Source organism: Anomaloglossus baeobatrachus (assembly GCF_048569485.1).
Source record: "Anomaloglossus baeobatrachus isolate aAnoBae1 chromosome 9 unlocalized genomic scaffold, aAnoBae1.hap1 SUPER_9_unloc_5, whole genome shotgun sequence".
Lineage (NCBI taxonomy): Eukaryota > Metazoa > Chordata > Amphibia > Anura > Aromobatidae > Anomaloglossus > Anomaloglossus baeobatrachus.
This window is the reverse complement of record NW_027441823.1, coordinates 449,666-463,246: the sequence shown is the minus strand read 5'-3', so window position 1 is coordinate 463,246 and position 13,581 is coordinate 449,666. Positions and strand designations below refer to the sequence as shown.

General features: G+C 46.7%; 10 non-coding genes across 10 annotated transcripts; all 10 read left to right on the top strand.

Moving 5' to 3' along the window:
• Positions 1-898: 898 nt before the first annotated feature.
• Positions 899-1,089, top strand: LOC142260103 (U2 spliceosomal RNA). The gene has a single exon (XR_012728431.1). It is a non-coding gene; the product is annotated as a U2 spliceosomal RNA (small nuclear RNA).
• A 1,117-nt stretch (positions 1,090-2,206) lies between these two features.
• LOC142260102 (U2 spliceosomal RNA) lies at positions 2,207-2,397 on the top strand. The gene has a single exon (XR_012728430.1). It is a non-coding gene; the product is annotated as a U2 spliceosomal RNA (small nuclear RNA).
• A 1,117-nt stretch (positions 2,398-3,514) lies between these two features.
• Positions 3,515-3,705, top strand: LOC142260099 (U2 spliceosomal RNA). The gene has a single exon (XR_012728428.1). It is a non-coding gene; the product is annotated as a U2 spliceosomal RNA (small nuclear RNA).
• Positions 3,706-4,822: 1,117 nt separating this feature from the next.
• On the top strand, positions 4,823-5,013 carry LOC142260098 (U2 spliceosomal RNA). The gene has a single exon (XR_012728427.1). It is a non-coding gene; the product is annotated as a U2 spliceosomal RNA (small nuclear RNA).
• Positions 5,014-6,130: 1,117 nt separating this feature from the next.
• Positions 6,131-6,321, top strand: LOC142260097 (U2 spliceosomal RNA). The gene has a single exon (XR_012728426.1). It is a non-coding gene; the product is annotated as a U2 spliceosomal RNA (small nuclear RNA).
• Positions 6,322-7,438: 1,117 nt separating this feature from the next.
• Positions 7,439-7,629, top strand: LOC142260096 (U2 spliceosomal RNA). The gene has a single exon (XR_012728425.1). It is a non-coding gene; the product is annotated as a U2 spliceosomal RNA (small nuclear RNA).
• A 1,117-nt stretch (positions 7,630-8,746) lies between these two features.
• On the top strand, positions 8,747-8,937 carry LOC142260094 (U2 spliceosomal RNA). The gene has a single exon (XR_012728424.1). It is a non-coding gene; the product is annotated as a U2 spliceosomal RNA (small nuclear RNA).
• Positions 8,938-10,054: 1,117 nt separating this feature from the next.
• Positions 10,055-10,245, top strand: LOC142260260 (U2 spliceosomal RNA). Its single transcript, XR_012728574.1, has one exon. It is a non-coding gene; the product is annotated as a U2 spliceosomal RNA (small nuclear RNA).
• Positions 10,246-11,362: 1,117 nt separating this feature from the next.
• Positions 11,363-11,553, top strand: LOC142260093 (U2 spliceosomal RNA). The gene has a single exon (XR_012728423.1). It is a non-coding gene; the product is annotated as a U2 spliceosomal RNA (small nuclear RNA).
• A 1,117-nt stretch (positions 11,554-12,670) lies between these two features.
• Positions 12,671-12,861, top strand: LOC142260092 (U2 spliceosomal RNA). The gene has a single exon (XR_012728422.1). It is a non-coding gene; the product is annotated as a U2 spliceosomal RNA (small nuclear RNA).
• The last annotated feature ends 720 nt before the right edge of the window (positions 12,862-13,581 follow it).

Genomic DNA, 13,581 nt, shown 5'->3' with positions numbered 1-13,581 from the left:
TTTGGACAAAGTGGAGTCAGATGCTGCAGTGACCACAGGTGTGAGAGGATCTACAATTGGCATCTGGTGTTATCTCTCTGCTTCCACTCCAAATAAAGTTACCTGTTGTTACCTGAACGTCAAATACTAAGAATGGGCGGCCTATGAAAGAATTAGTACTTTCATTAAGTATACTAAACCGGCTAATTGGGAATAGACAAACTGTAAAAAGCCCTCTGAGAAAGCCCCTCTCTAACCTTTGTTAGTAAGCTTTTCTGTAGCCTGCCTGTTGATGTATTTTCGGTTTGAACAGTGCACAACATGAAGAGACGGAACACTGGCGGCTTGTCACAATGCCCCCCGATGACATCACAATAGCGCTGCTGCCTAGAAAACAAGCTGCGCAGAAGAAGTTGTTCTTTGGGTGGGAGGGTGGGCTAGTGGAAGGAGGGGGCAATCTCTTTTTTTCCCGGGTGGTAGGGGGATGACAGGAGAAGGGAAGCGGGTGGTGAGAAAGGTACAGAGGGCAGGGTTTGGGGGCTGGGAAGGAAAGGGAAAAGATTAGGGTTTGGGGATGATGAAAGGGCTTTCTACGGGTAAGGATGGCAAAGGGTGGCAGTGACGGAAAGTCAGGCAACCTGTCCTGTCCGTCTTTTTGTATCGTGAATTGGAAAGACTGCAAGGGGGAGGGGAGTTGCTTGCGCCCTAAAGGAGGAGTTATTCAGATTCATTGCAGTGGGCGGCGGCTGCAAAACGCACCATTCTTCTTGTTTTTGCTCTGCAAAGCAGCCTTTCAAGGGTTGGCTTGGGTGACAAAATGTCTTGTGTAGGCGTGGGTTTGTCTCCCTCTCGCTCTCTCTCCCTAAGATGTGTCCGGCATAGGCCAGGGTGCCACTCGAGGCCCAAACCAATTCTGGTTATCGCTTCTCGGCCTTTTGGCTAAGATCAAGTGTAGTATCTGTTCTTATCAGTTTAATATCTGATACGTCCCCTATCTGGGGACCATATATTAAATGGATTTTTAGAACAGGGAGATGGAAAAAGAGCTTGCTCTGTCCACTCCACGCATTGACCTGGTATTGCAGTACCTCCAGGAACGGTGCACCCCTTCTTAACCCAGTTTCCAAAAGCAGAACTCGATTCACCTGATTCATATTAGCCCGATTAGCGAATTGAAATGAATTTTTATCTAACACACTTTTTACTTGCTTTATTCATCCAAATAGCAAACTCATCACCACTCAACTTCACCAACTCTGCTATGTCCCGTGCAGTATCTTGTTGTCAGTCTAATCTAGATCATGTGTAATTGAATGGAATAGATCCCTTTTGGACAAAGTGGAGTCAGATGCTGCAGTGACCACAGGTGTGAGAGGATCTACAATTGGCATCTGGTGTTATCTCTCTGCTTCCACTCCAAATAAAGTTACCTGTTGTTACCTGAACGTCAAATACTAAGAATGGGCGGCCTATGAAAGAATTAGTACTTTCATTAAGTATACTAAACCGGCTAATTGGGAATAGACAAACTGTAAAAAGCCCTCTGAGAAAGCCCCTCTCTAACCTTTGTTAGTAAGCTTTTCTGTAGCCTGCCTGTTGATGTATTTTCGGTTTGAACAGTGCACAACATGAAGAGACGGAACACTGGCGGCTTGTCACAATGCCCCCCGATGACATCACAATAGCGCTGCTGCCTAGAAAACAAGCTGCGCAGAAGAAGTTGTTCTTTGGGTGGGAGGGTGGGCTAGTGGAAGGAGGGGGCAATCTCTTTTTTTCCCGGGTGGTAGGGGGATGACAGGAGAAGGGAAGCGGGTGGTGAGAAAGGTACAGAGGGCAGGGTTTGGGGGCTGGGAAGGAAAGGGAAAAGATTAGGGTTTGGGGATGATGAAAGGGCTTTCTACGGGTAAGGATGGCAAAGGGTGGCAGTGACGGAAAGTCAGGCAACCTGTCCTGTCCGTCTTTTTGTATCGTGAATTGGAAAGACTGCAAGGGGGAGGGGAGTTGCTTGCGCCCTAAAGGAGGAGTTATTCAGATTCATTGCAGTGGGCGGCGGCTGCAAAACGCACCATTCTTCTTGTTTTTGCTCTGCAAAGCAGCCTTTTCAAGGGTTGGCTTGGGTGACAAAATGTCTTGTGTAGGCGTGGGTTTGTCTCCCTCTCGCTCTCTCTCCCTAAGATGTGTCCGGCATAGGCCAGGGTGCCACTCGAGGCCCAAACCAATTCTGGTTATCGCTTCTCGGCCTTTTGGCTAAGATCAAGTGTAGTATCTGTTCTTATCAGTTTAATATCTGATACGTCCCCTATCTGGGGACCATATATTAAATGGATTTTTAGAACAGGGAGATGGAAAAAGAGCTTGCTCTGTCCACTCCACGCATTGACCTGGTATTGCAGTACCTCCAGGAACGGTGCACCCCTTCTTAACCCAGTTTCCAAAAGCAGAACTCGATTCACCTGATTCATATTAGCCCGATTAGCGAATTGAAATGAATTTTTATCTAACACACTTTTTACTTGCTTTATTCATCCAAATAGCAAACTCATCACCACTCAACTTCACCAACTCTGCTATGTCCCGTGCAGTATCTTGTTGTCAGTCTAATCTAGATCATGTGTAATTGAATGGAATAGATCCCTTTTGGACAAAGTGGAGTCAGATGCTGCAGTGACCACAGGTGTGAGAGGATCTACAATTGGCATCTGGTGTTATCTCTCTGCTTCCACTCCAAATAAAGTTACCTGTTGTTACCTGAACGTCAAATACTAAGAATGGGCGGCCTATGAAAGAATTAGTACTTTCATTAAGTATACTAAACCGGCTAATTGGGAATAGACAAACTGTAAAAAGCCCTCTGAGAAAGCCCCTCTCTAACCTTTGTTAGTAAGCTTTTCTGTAGCCTGCCTGTTGATGTATTTTCGGTTTGAACAGTGCACAACATGAAGAGACGGAACACTGGCGGCTTGTCACAATGCCCCCCGATGACATCACAATAGCGCTGCTGCCTAGAAAACAAGCTGCGCAGAAGAAGTTGTTCTTTGGGTGGGAGGGTGGGCTAGTGGAAGGAGGGGGCAATCTCTTTTTTTCCCGGGTGGTAGGGGGATGACAGGAGAAGGGAAGCGGGTGGTGAGAAAGGTACAGAGGGCAGGGTTTGGGGGCTGGGAAGGAAAGGGAAAAGATTAGGGTTTGGGGATGATGAAAGGGCTTTCTACGGGTAAGGATGGCAAAGGGTGGCAGTGACGGAAAGTCAGGCAACTTGTCCTGTCCGTCTTTTTGTATCGTGAATTGGAAAGACTGCAAGGGGGAGGGGAGTTGCTTGCGCCCTAAAGGAGGAGTTATTCAGATTCATTGCAGTGGGCGGCGGCTGCAAAACGCACCATTCTTCTTGTTTTTGCTCTGCAAAGCAGCCTTTTCAAGGGTTGGCTTGGGTGACAAAATGTCTTGTGTAGGCGTGGGTTTGTCTCCCTCTCGCTCTCTCTCCCTAAGATGTGTCCGGCATAGGCCAGGGTGCCACTCGAGGCCCAAACCAATTCTGGTTATCGCTTCTCGGCCTTTTGGCTAAGATCAAGTGTAGTATCTGTTCTTATCAGTTTAATATCTGATACGTCCCCTATCTGGGGACCATATATTAAATGGATTTTTAGAACAGGGAGATGGAAAAAGAGCTTGCTCTGTCCACTCCACGCATTGACCTGGTATTGCAGTACCTCCAGGAACGGTGCACCCCTTCTTAACCCAGTTTCCAAAAGCAGAACTCGATTCACCTGATTCATATTAGCCCGATTAGCGAATTGAAATGAATTTTTATCTAACACACTTTTTACTTGCTTTATTCATCCAAATAGCAAACTCATCACCACTCAACTTCACCAACTCTGCTATGTCCCGTGCAGTATCTTGTTGTCAGTCTAATCTAGATCATGTGTAATTGAATGGAATAGATCCCTTTTGGACAAAGTGGAGTCAGATGCTGCAGTGACCACAGGTGTGAGAGGATCTACAATTGGCATCTGGTGTTATCTCTCTGCTTCCACTCCAAATAAAGTTACCTGTTGTTACCTGAACGTCAAATACTAAGAATGGGCGGCCTATGAAAGAATTAGTACTTTCATTAAGTATACTAAACCGGCTAATTGGGAATAGACAAACTGTAAAAAGCCCTCTGAGAAAGCCCCTCTCTAACCTTTGTTAGTAAGCTTTTCTGTAGCCTGCCTGTTGATGTATTTTCGGTTTGAACAGTGCACAACATGAAGAGACGGAACACTGGCGGCTTGTCACAATGCCCCCCGATGACATCACAATAGCGCTGCTGCCTAGAAAACAAGCTGCGCAGAAGAAGTTGTTCTTTGGGTGGGAGGGTGGGCTAGTGGAAGGAGGGGGCAATCTCTTTTTTTCCCGGGTGGTAGGGGGATGACAGGAGAAGGGAAGCGGGTGGTGAGAAAGGTACAGAGGGCAGGGTTTGGGGGCTGGGAAGGAAAGGGAAAAGATTAGGGTTTGGGGATGATGAAAGGGCTTTCTACGGGTAAGGATGGCAAAGGGTGGCAGTGACGGAAAGTCAGGCAACCTGTCCTGTCCGTCTTTTTGTATCGTGAATTGGAAAGACTGCAAGGGGGAGGGGAGTTGCTTGCGCCCTAAAGGAGGAGTTATTCAGATTCATTGCAGTGGGCGGCGGCTGCAAAACGCACCATTCTTCTTGTTTTTGCTCTGCAAAGCAGCCTTTTCAAGGGTTGGCTTGGGTGACAAAATGTCTTGTGTAGGCGTGGGTTTGTCTCCCTCTCGCTCTCTCTCCCTAAGATGTGTCCGGCATAGGCCAGGGTGCCACTCGAGGCCCAAACCAATTCTGGTTATCGCTTCTCGGCCTTTTGGCTAAGATCAAGTGTAGTATCTGTTCTTATCAGTTTAATATCTGATACGTCCCCTATCTGGGGACCATATATTAAATGGATTTTTAGAACAGGGAGATGGAAAAAGAGCTTGCTCTGTCCACTCCACGCATTGACCTGGTATTGCAGTACCTCCAGGAACGGTGCACCCCTTCTTAACCCAGTTTCCAAAAGCAGAACTCGATTCACCTGATTCATATTAGCCCGATTAGCGAATTGAAATGAATTTTTATCTAACACACTTTTTACTTGCTTTATTCATCCAAATAGCAAACTCATCACCACTCAACTTCACCAACTCTGCTATGTCCCGTGCAGTATCTTGTTGTCAGTCTAATCTAGATCATGTGTAATTGAATGGAATAGATCCCTTTTGGACAAAGTGGAGTCAGATGCTGCAGTGACCACAGGTGTGAGAGGATCTACAATTGGCATCTGGTGTTATCTCTCTGCTTCCACTCCAAATAAAGTTACCTGTTGTTACCTGAACGTCAAATACTAAGAATGGGCGGCCTATGAAAGAATTAGTACTTTCATTAAGTATACTAAACCGGCTAATTGGGAATAGACAAACTGTAAAAAGCCCTCTGAGAAAGCCCCTCTCTAACCTTTGTTAGTAAGCTTTTCTGTAGCCTGCCTGTTGATGTATTTTCGGTTTGAACAGTGCACAACATGAAGAGACGGAACACTGGCGGCTTGTCACAATGCCCCCCGATGACATCACAATAGCGCTGCTGCCTAGAAAACAAGCTGCGCAGAAGAAGTTGTTCTTTGGGTGGGAGGGTGGGCTAGTGGAAGGAGGGGGCAATCTCTTTTTTTCCCGGGTGGTAGGGGGATGACAGGAGAAGGGAAGCGGGTGGTGAGAAAGGTACAGAGGGCAGGGTTTGGGGGCTGGGAAGGAAAGGGAAAAGATTAGGGTTTGGGGATGATGAAAGGGCTTTCTACGGGTAAGGATGGCAAAGGGTGGCAGTGACGGAAAGTCAGGCAACCTGTCCTGTCCGTCTTTTTGTATCGTGAATTGGAAAGACTGCAAGGGGGAGGGGAGTTGCTTGCGCCCTAAAGGAGGAGTTATTCAGATTCATTGCAGTGGGCGGCGGCTGCAAAACGCACCATTCTTCTTGTTTTTGCTCTGCAAAGCAGCCTTTTCAAGGGTTGGCTTGGGTGACAAAATGTCTTGTGTAGGCGTGGGTTTGTCTCCCTCTCGCTCTCTCTCCCTAAGATGTGTCCGGCATAGGCCAGGGTGCCACTCGAGGCCCAAACCAATTCTGGTTATCGCTTCTCGGCCTTTTGGCTAAGATCAAGTGTAGTATCTGTTCTTATCAGTTTAATATCTGATACGTCCCCTATCTGGGGACCATATATTAAATGGATTTTTAGAACAGGGAGATGGAAAAAGAGCTTGCTCTGTCCACTCCACGCATTGACCTGGTATTGCAGTACCTCCAGGAACGGTGCACCCCTTCTTAACCCAGTTTCCAAAAGCAGAACTCGATTCACCTGATTCATATTAGCCCGATTAGCGAATTGAAATGAATTTTTATCTAACACACTTTTTACTTGCTTTATTCATCCAAATAGCAAACTCATCACCACTCAACTTCACCAACTCTGCTATGTCCCGTGCAGTATCTTGTTGTCAGTCTAATCTAGATCATGTGTAATTGAATGGAATAGATCCCTTTTGGACAAAGTGGAGTCAGATGCTGCAGTGACCACAGGTGTGAGAGGATCTACAATTGGCATCTGGTGTTATCTCTCTGCTTCCACTCCAAATAAAGTTACCTGTTGTTACCTGAACGTCAAATACTAAGAATGGGCGGCCTATGAAAGAATTAGTACTTTCATTAAGTATACTAAACCGGCTAATTGGGAATAGACAAACTGTAAAAAGCCCTCTGAGAAAGCCCCTCTCTAACCTTTGTTAGTAAGCTTTTCTGTAGCCTGCCTGTTGATGTATTTTCGGTTTGAACAGTGCACAACATGAAGAGACGGAACACTGGCGGCTTGTCACAATGCCCCCCGATGACATCACAATAGCGCTGCTGCCTAGAAAACAAGCTGCGCAGAAGAAGTTGTTCTTTGGGTGGGAGGGTGGGCTAGTGGAAGGAGGGGGCAATCTCTTTTTTTCCCGGGTGGTAGGGGGATGACAGGAGAAGGGAAGCGGGTGGTGAGAAAGGTACAGAGGGCAGGGTTTGGGGGCTGGGAAGGAAAGGGAAAAGATTAGGGTTTGGGGATGATGAAAGGGCTTTCTACGGGTAAGGATGGCAAAGGGTGGCAGTGACGGAAAGTCAGGCAACCTGTCCTGTCCGTCTTTTTGTATCGTGAATTGGAAAGACTGCAAGGGGGAGGGGAGTTGCTTGCGCCCTAAAGGAGGAGTTATTCAGATTCATTGCAGTGGGCGGCGGCTGCAAAACGCACCATTCTTCTTGTTTTTGCTCTGCAAAGCAGCCTTTTCAAGGGTTGGCTTGGGTGACAAAATGTCTTGTGTAGGCGTGGGTTTGTCTCCCTCTCGCTCTCTCTCCCTAAGATGTGTCCGGCATAGGCCAGGGTGCCACTCGAGGCCCAAACCAATTCTGGTTATCGCTTCTCGGCCTTTTGGCTAAGATCAAGTGTAGTATCTGTTCTTATCAGTTTAATATCTGATACGTCCCCTATCTGGGGACCATATATTAAATGGATTTTTAGAACAGGGAGATGGAAAAAGAGCTTGCTCTGTCCACTCCACGCATTGACCTGGTATTGCAGTACCTCCAGGAACGGTGCACCCCTTCTTAACCCAGTTTCCAAAAGCAGAACTCGATTCACCTGATTCATATTAGCCCGATTAGCGAATTGAAATGAATTTTTATCTAACACACTTTTTACTTGCTTTATTCATCCAAATAGCAAACTCATCACCACTCAACTTCACCAACTCTGCTATGTCCCGTGCAGTATCTTGTTGTCAGTCTAATCTAGATCATGTGTAATTGAATGGAATAGATCCCTTTTGGACAAAGTGGAGTCAGATGCTGCAGTGACCACAGGTGTGAGAGGATCTACAATTGGCATCTGGTGTTATCTCTCTGCTTCCACTCCAAATAAAGTTACCTGTTGTTACCTGAACGTCAAATACTAAGAATGGGCGGCCTATGAAAGAATTAGTACTTTCATTAAGTATACTAAACCGGCTAATTGGGAATAGACAAACTGTAAAAAGCCCTCTGAGAAAGCCCCTCTCTAACCTTTGTTAGTAAGCTTTTCTGTAGCCTGCCTGTTGATGTATTTTCGGTTTGAACAGTGCACAACATGAAGAGACGGAACACTGGCGGCTTGTCACAATGCCCCCCGATGACATCACAATAGCGCTGCTGCCTAGAAAACAAGCTGCGCAGAAGAAGTTGTTCTTTGGGTGGGAGGGTGGGCTAGTGGAAGGAGGGGGCAATCTCTTTTTTTCCCGGGTGGTAGGGGGATGACAGGAGAAGGGAAGCGGGTGGTGAGAAAGGTACAGAGGGCAGGGTTTGGGGGCTGGGAAGGAAAGGGAAAAGATTAGGGTTTGGGGATGATGAAAGGGCTTTCTACGGGTAAGGATGGCAAAGGGTGGCAGTGACGGAAAGTCAGGCAACCTGTCCTGTCCGTCTTTTTGTATCGTGAATTGGAAAGACTGCAAGGGGGAGGGGAGTTGCTTGCGCCCTAAAGGAGGAGTTATTCAGATTCATTGCAGTGGGCGGCGGCTGCAAAACGCACCATTCTTCTTGTTTTTGCTCTGCAAAGCAGCCTTTTCAAGGGTTGGCTTGGGTGACAAAATGTCTTGTGTAGGCGTGGGTTTGTCTCCCTCTCGCTCTCTCTCCCTAAGATGTGTCCGGCATAGGCCAGGGTGCCACTCGAGGCCCAAACCAATTCTGGTTATCGCTTCTCGGCCTTTTGGCTAAGATCAAGTGTAGTATCTGTTCTTATCAGTTTAATATCTGATACGTCCCCTATCTGGGGACCATATATTAAATGGATTTTTAGAACAGGGAGATGGAAAAAGAGCTTGCTCTGTCCACTCCACGCATTGACCTGGTATTGCAGTACCTCCAGGAACGGTGCACCCCTTCTTAACCCAGTTTCCAAAAGCAGAACTCGATTCACCTGATTCATATTAGCCCGATTAGCGAATTGAAATGAATTTTTATCTAACACACTTTTTACTTGCTTTATTCATCCAAATAGCAAACTCATCACCACTCAACTTCACCAACTCTGCTATGTCCCGTGCAGTATCTTGTTGTCAGTCTAATCTAGATCATGTGTAATTGAATGGAATAGATCCCTTTTGGACAAAGTGGAGTCAGATGCTGCAGTGACCACAGGTGTGAGAGGATCTACAATTGGCATCTGGTGTTATCTCTCTGCTTCCACTCCAAATAAAGTTACCTGTTGTTACCTGAACGTCAAATACTAAGAATGGGCGGCCTATGAAAGAATTAGTACTTTCATTAAGTATACTAAACCGGCTAATTGGGAATAGACAAACTGTAAAAAGCCCTCTGAGAAAGCCCCTCTCTAACCTTTGTTAGTAAGCTTTTCTGTAGCCTGCCTGTTGATGTATTTTCGGTTTGAACAGTGCACAACATGAAGAGACGGAACACTGGCGGCTTGTCACAATGCCCCCCGATGACATCACAATAGCGCTGCTGCCTAGAAAACAAGCTGCGCAGAAGAAGTTGTTCTTTGGGTGGGAGGGTGGGCTAGTGGAAGGAGGGGGCAATCTCTTTTTTTCCCGGGTGGTAGGGGGATGACAGGAGAAGGGAAGCGGGTGGTGAGAAAGGTACAGAGGGCAGGGTTTGGGGGCTGGGAAGGAAAGGGAAAAGATTAGGGTTTGGGGATGATGAAAGGGCTTTCTACGGGTAAGGATGGCAAAGGGTGGCAGTGACGGAAAGTCAGGCAACCTGTCCTGTCCGTCTTTTTGTATCGTGAATTGGAAAGACTGCAAGGGGGAGGGGAGTTGCTTGCGCCCTAAAGGAGGAGTTATTCAGATTCATTGCAGTGGGCGGCGGCTGCAAAACGCACCATTCTTCTTGTTTTTGCTCTGCAAAGCAGCCTTTTCAAGGGTTGGCTTGGGTGACAAAATGTCTTGTGTAGGCGTGGGTTTGTCTCCCTCTCGCTCTCTCTCCCTAAGATGTGTCCGGCATAGGCCAGGGTGCCACTCGAGGCCCAAACCAATTCTGGTTATCGCTTCTCGGCCTTTTGGCTAAGATCAAGTGTAGTATCTGTTCTTATCAGTTTAATATCTGATACGTCCCCTATCTGGGGACCATATATTAAATGGATTTTTAGAACAGGGAGATTGAAAAAGAGCTTGCTCTGTCCACTCCACGCATTGACCTGGTATTGCAGTACCTCCAGGAACGGTGCACCCCTTCTTAACCCAGTTTCCAAAAGCAGAACTCGATTCACCTGATTCATATTAGCCCGATTAGCGAATTGAAATGAATTTTTATCTAACACACTTTTTACTTGCTTTATTCATCCAAATAGCAAACTCATCACCACTCAACTTCACCAACTCTGCTATGTCCCGTGCAGTATCTTGTTGTCAGTCTAATCTAGATCATGTGTAATTGAATGGAATAGATCCCTTTTGGACAAAGTGGAGTCAGATGCTGCAGTGACCACAGGTGTGAGAGGATCTACAATTGGCATCTGGTGTTATCTCTCTGCTTCCACTCCAAATAAAGTTACCTGTTGTTACCTGAACGTCAAATACTAAGAATGGACGGCCTATGAAAGAATTAGTACTTTCATTAAGTATACTAAACCGGCTAATTGGGAATAGACAAACTGTAAAAAGCCCTCTGAGAAAGCCCCTCTCTAACCTTTGTTAGTAAGCTTTTCTGTAGCCTGCCTGTTGATGTATTTTCGGTTTGAACAGTGCACAACATGAAGAGACGGAACACTGGCGGCTTGTCACAATGCCCCCCGATGACATCACAATAGCGCTGCTGCCTAGAAAACAAGCTGCGCAGAAGAAGTTGTTCTTTGGGTGGGAGGGTGGGCTAGTGGAAGGAGGGGGCAATCTCTTTTTTTCCCGGGTGGTAGGGGGATGACAGGAGAAGGGAAGCGGGTGGTGAGAAAGGTACAGAGGGCAGGGTTTGGGGGCTGGGAAGGAAAGGGAAAAGATTAGGGTTTGGGGATGATGAAAGGGCTTTCTACGGGTAAGGATGGCAAAGGGTGGCAGTGACGGAAAGTCAGGCAACCTGTCCTGTCCGTCTTTTTGTATCGTGAATTGGAAAGACTGCAAGGGGGAGGGGAGTTGCTTGCGCCCTAAAGGAGGAGTTATTCAGATTCATTGCAGTGGGCGGCGGCTGCAAAACGCACCATTCTTCTTGTTTTTGCTCTGCAAAGCAGCCTTTTCAAGGGTTGGCTTGGGTGACAAAATGTCTTGTGTAGGCGTGGGTTTGTCTCCCTCTCGCTCTCTCTCCCTAAGATGTGTCCGGCATAGGCCAGGGTGCCACTCGAGGCCCAAACCAATTCTGGTTATCGCTTCTCGGCCTTTTGGCTAAGATCAAGTGTAGTATCTGTTCTTATCAGTTTAATATCTGATACGTCCCCTATCTGGGGACCATATATTAAATGGATTTTTAGAACAGGGAGATGGAAAAAGAGCTTGCTCTGTCCACTCCACGCATTGACCTGGTATTGCAGTACCTCCAGGAACGGTGCACCCCTTCTTAACCCAGTTTCCAAAAGCAGAACTCGATTCACCTGATTCATATTAGCCCGATTAGCGAATTGAAATGAATTTTTATCTAACACACTTTTTACTTGCTTTATTCATCCAAATAGCAAACTCATCACCACTCAACTTCACCAACTCTGCTATGTCCCGTGCAGTATCTTGTTGTCAGTCTAATCTAGATCATGTGTAATTGAATGGAATAGATCCCTTTTGGACAAAGTGGAGTCAGATGCTGCAGTGACCACAGGTGTGAGAGGATCTACAATTGGCATCTGGTGTTATCTCTCTGCTTCCACTCCAAATAAAGTTACCTGTTGTTACCTGAACGTCAAATACTAAGAATGGGCGGCCTATGAAAGAATTAGTACTTTCATTAAGTATACTAAACCGGCTAATTGGGAATAGACAAACTGTAAAAAGCCCTCTGAGAAAGCCCCTCTCTAACCTTTGTTAGTAAGCTTTTCTGTAGCCTGCCTGTTGATGTATTTTCGGTTTGAACAGTGCACAACATGAAGAGACGGAACACTGGCGGCTTGTCACAATGCCCCCCGATGACATCACAATAGCGCTGCTGCCTAGAAAACAAGCTGCGCAGAAGAAGTTGTTCTTTGGGTGGGAGGGTGGGCTAGTGGAAGGAGGGGGCAATCTCTTTTTTTCCCGGGTGGTAGGGGGATGACAGGAGAAGGGAAGCGGGTGGTGAGAAAGGTACAGAGGGCAGGGTTTGGGGGCTGGGAAGGAAAGGGAAAAGATTAGGGTTTGGGGATGATGAAAGGGCTTTCTACGGGTAAGGATGGCAAAGGGTGGCAGTGACGGAAAGTCAGGCAACCTGTCCTGTCCGTCTTTTTGTATCGTGAATTGGAAAGACTGCAAGGGGGAGGGGAGTTGCTTGCGCCCTAAAGGAGGAGTTATTCAGATTCATTGCAGTGGGCGGCGGCTGCAAAACGCACCATTCTTCTTGTTTTTGCTCTGCAAAGCAGCCTTTTCAAGGGTTGGCTTGGGTGACAAAATGTCTTGTGTAGGCGTGGGTTTGTCTCCCTCTCGCTCTCTCTCCCTAAGATGTGTCCGGCATAGGCCAGGGTGCCACTCGAGGCCCAAACCAATTCTGGTTATCGCTTCTCGGCCTTTTGGCTAAGATCAAGTGTAGTATCTGTTCTTATCAGTTTAATATCTGATACGTCCCCTATCTGGGGACCATATATTAAATGGATTTTTAGAACAGGGAGATGGAAAAAGAGCTTGCTCTGTCCACTCCACGCATTGACCTGGTATTGCAGTACCTCCAGGAACGGTGCACCCCTTCTTAACCCAGTTTCCAAAAGCAGAACTCGATTCACCTGATTCATATTAGCCCGATTAGCGAATTGAAATGAATTTTTATCTAACACACTTTTTACTTGCTTTATTCATCCAAATAGCAAACTCATCACCACTCAACTTCACCAACTCTGCTATGTCCCGTGCAGTATCTTGTTGTCAGTCTAATCTAGATCATGTGTAATTGAATGGAATAGATCCCTTTTGGACAAAGTGGAGTCAGATGCTGCAGTGACCACAGGTGTGAGAGGATCTACAATTGGCATCTGGTGTTATCTCTCTGCTTCCACTCCAAATAAAGTTACCTGTTGTTACCTGAACGTCAAATACTAAGAATGGGCGGCCTATGAAAGAATTAGTACTTTCATTAAGTATACTAAACCGGCTAATTGGGAATAGACAAACTGTAAAAAGCCCTCTGAGAAAGCCCCTCTCTAACCTTTGTTAGTAAGCTTTTCTGTAGCCTGCCTGTTGATGTATTTTCGGTTTGAACAGTGCACAACATGAAGAGACGGAACACTGGCGGCTTGTCACAATGCCCCCCGATGACATCACAATAGCGCTGCTGCCTAGAAAACAAGCTGCGCAGAAGAAGTTGTTCTTTGGGTGGGAGGGTGGGCTAGTGGAAGGAGGGGGCAATCTCTTTTTTTCCCGGGTGGTAGGGGGATGACAGGAGAAGGGAAGCGGGTGGTGAGAAAGGTACAG